Source organism: Chiloscyllium plagiosum, unplaced genomic scaffold, assembly GCF_037043375.1.
Source record: "Chiloscyllium plagiosum isolate Xiang-an unplaced genomic scaffold, Cpla_swu_hap1 HiC_scaffold_12, whole genome shotgun sequence".
In the NCBI taxonomy this organism is placed as follows: domain Eukaryota; kingdom Metazoa; phylum Chordata; class Chondrichthyes; order Orectolobiformes; family Hemiscylliidae; genus Chiloscyllium; species Chiloscyllium plagiosum.
The window spans coordinates 44,465,240-44,468,689 of record NW_028270150.1 but is presented as its reverse complement, the minus strand read 5'-3'; positions in this window follow the sequence as shown (position 1 = coordinate 44,468,689).

Here is a 3,450-nt window from a genome sequence, read left to right as displayed (position 1 = left end):
TGCGCAAAGAGAGAGAGAGAGAATTTCTCTTGGCAACAGAGCTAAGTTGCAATGAAAAGGTTACCATGTTTGGAGTTGAAATCCAAGGAGCACTGAGCGGGAACAGATGGCACTTAACATAACTGTGACACACAGTTGATAAGATATTGTTTCCATCTTGAACATAACAGGCACCATAACGATACATATTCTTTGTATCAACCATAAAATTATTAGGAGAATATGCATACACTATACATCCTGCAGTTTACATTCTGCTGATCTGTACTTCAACTTAACCCTTAATATCCACAAGGATTTTCATCTTCTTTTCATTTTAACTCTCAATGACGTCTCTTCAAACAGGAAGGCTCCTGATAAACTCTCCTTCCCTACAACTAAAATTGTAAAGTTCAATAATCACTGCACTACCCTTTTTAAACGACTTTGTGTCAATACATTAGACGCAGTGTAGCCACTGAGGAGGATATAGTTCAACATCCACATCTCAAAGAAACTTTCTTTGTAGAAACATAGAAACTAGAAACAGGAGTCGGTCATTCAGCCCTCAGAGCCTACTGCGCCATTCATTATCATCATGACTGAACATCCTGCTCAGTACCTTGTTTTTCTTTTAATTCATTCACAAGATGGGAACATTGTAAGCTAGACCAGCATCTGTTGCCGTTCCTAATTGGAGCAATTAAGAATCAACCCCATTGCTGTGCATCTGCAGTTACACATGGCCAGACTGGGTAAGGACGGCAGGTTTCTTCCCTAAAGGACATTAGTGAACCAGATGGGCTTTTCTGACAACCCACAATGGTTTCATGGTGATCATTAGGCTCTTAATTTCAGATTTTTATTGAATTCGAATTCCACAATCTGCCACGGCAGGATTCAAACCTGGGTGCCCAGTACATTACCTGGTCTCTGCATTAACAGTCTAGCGACAATACCACAAGGTCATCACCAACCCCCTTGATCACATTTTCTCCTATACCCTTTGATCTCTTTAGCCCTAAGAACTGTATCAAACTGCTTCTTAAAAACATTCAGTGCTTTGACCTCAACCACTTTCTGTGACAGAGAATTCCACAGGCTCTGGATGATGAAATTTTTCATCTCAGTACAAAATTGCTTACTGCATATCCTTAGAATTGTGAGATGTGAGGGACATTGGCTAGGCCAGCATTTATTGTGCATCCCTAACTTGTCTTGAGAAGTTGTTGGTGAGCTGCATTCCTGAAGCACTGCAGTTCTTGAGGTGTAAGTGCTGTTAGGAATGGAGTTGCAGGGATTTGGCTTAGCAACACTCAAGAAGCTTGACATCATCCAAGACAAAGCAGTCCATTTAATTGATGCCACATTCACAAACATTCACTCCTTCCAACACTGACGCTCGGTAGCAGCAGTGTGTACTATCTATGAGATGCACTGCAGAAATTCACCAAGGATCCTTAGACAGCACCTTCCAAGCCCAAGCCACTCACCATTCTGACTTGAAAATATATCATCATTCCTTCACTGTCACTGGGACAAACTAATGAAATTTCCTCCCTAATTGTGGGTCAACTCACTGCAGGTGGACTGCAGTGGTTCAAGAAGGCAGCTCACTACTGTCTTCTCAAGGACAACTAAGGATGGGCAATAAATACTGATGCAGCCACACCTCATGAATGAATAAATAAAATAAAAATAATTCCAAGTCAAGGTATTATGAGGCTTGGAGGAGAATTTGCATGTTGTGAGAAACAAAAGCTCACTCACTTTAATAATTTCAGTCCGAGACTAATTTCTGATCAGCCACTTATTTGTACACCTATAGATGGGTGCTTTGTCTAATTACCTGGTAAGGTAATGACAAAATGCACACCAAATCCAACAAACTCTCGAAATTTATACAGTTTGAATCCCCATATTTTTCCTTATTCCATTGTTTGTTCCCTGCTTCGCTTACGTCACAGATTTCCTTAAGACTGATCCCACAACTTCTGTTTATCCTGTCTTGTCCGTGACAAACTCTTATCTCTGACTCCCATAAGGGTGTTTGACGTCAGTCTATTGTAGATTATTGATTAGGCATATCTTTTCTTCTATCAGCATCTATTTCCATCCAGAGGCCACTTTGACCTCTTTGATTAGGGTTTGTTTCTGTGTCCCCGTGTAAGGGGGAAACAGATGCTTTCCTGTTTGCCCATATATCCACCATTGTTCTGTATTCACGTCTCATGCTAACATATCCTTTCTTTTTGCTGAATATGTATTTCTCATTCCTATTCTGTATCAGAATTTATACTTGCAGAAATAACATTAATTCATTTATATCCCACAATTTCCCCTTTTTCTTTTCATTACTATCTGTTATCTTCTGCATTTTTGTCTCTTTTTTTTTTAAACATTGTTCCCAAAATTCGCAAGCATCATTTCAGAGATTTCATCCATCTTAGTCTCACTCATCTCCTTATTATTTAGTTGATAAAGTTCCTCTGTCTGATTCTCCTCAGGGGCATTCGTTTCACCAAGGCTGTTTCAATCAGCCTCTGGGTGAGCCCTCGTATACAGGGTATGACACAACAGCCAATGGCCACCAATACCCCGACTACTACTATCAGGGAAGTAAGGATAAAAACCACCACCCCCTTTCTCTGCTAAAATCATATCAAGGGCTATTCTGTTTTCCCATGCCATCCTACTTGTCGCATCAAGCTGTTCTAATATTCCTTTAACCGCCTCTCTTGTATAATTTTATAAATCGCTGTTGATTATAAAAAAAATGTAATTTATCCAGTCTACATTTTTATTAATTGTTGCCCACCAAAAGAGAGCTGACTCAAAGCCTGCTGCAATCTGGTTACGAGCTTTGAATTCAGGTACTCCCCTAGGAACTCCTACCGAATCAAGATAAATCCCGTCATCAAAAGAAGTATCTAACAGTAATCTCTTACCCCTTCCCTTTGTCCCTACTATCTTTTCCTTCTCAAATGCCAAGGTAAATGGAATTGCCAATTGTACAATTGCACATATCCCTTTCCAATCCGGAGGTAGGGTGGGTCTCAATATTTTTCCTCCACAGTACCACCACAGATCCGCTCGGGGAACCTTTAGTGCTGAGTAGTTCCCTCCCTTCTCCGTTTCGGTAACATTCTTAATCTCTGTACATAATTTCAGCTCCCCCAAATGTCTCGACCGACTCGTACCTCGCCTGTGCACACATGACGTGTGATTTCCAACTGCGGCGGAAAATGTGGGGGGAACTTTTGCATCTTTCTCCTCCAAGGGAGGGAACATCAGAGATAGGGAGGTACAATTCCTATCATTCCATGCAGTCTCATCCTGATACAGGGCTATCATACATTTCATGCCCTTCCTGTCTCACTTCCACCCGAGCGGAAAGGGAACCACCTGGGCCACTGGCCAACCGGAGGCACATCCATAGCAATTGCTTTTGTTCAGACTTTTTACAGTATA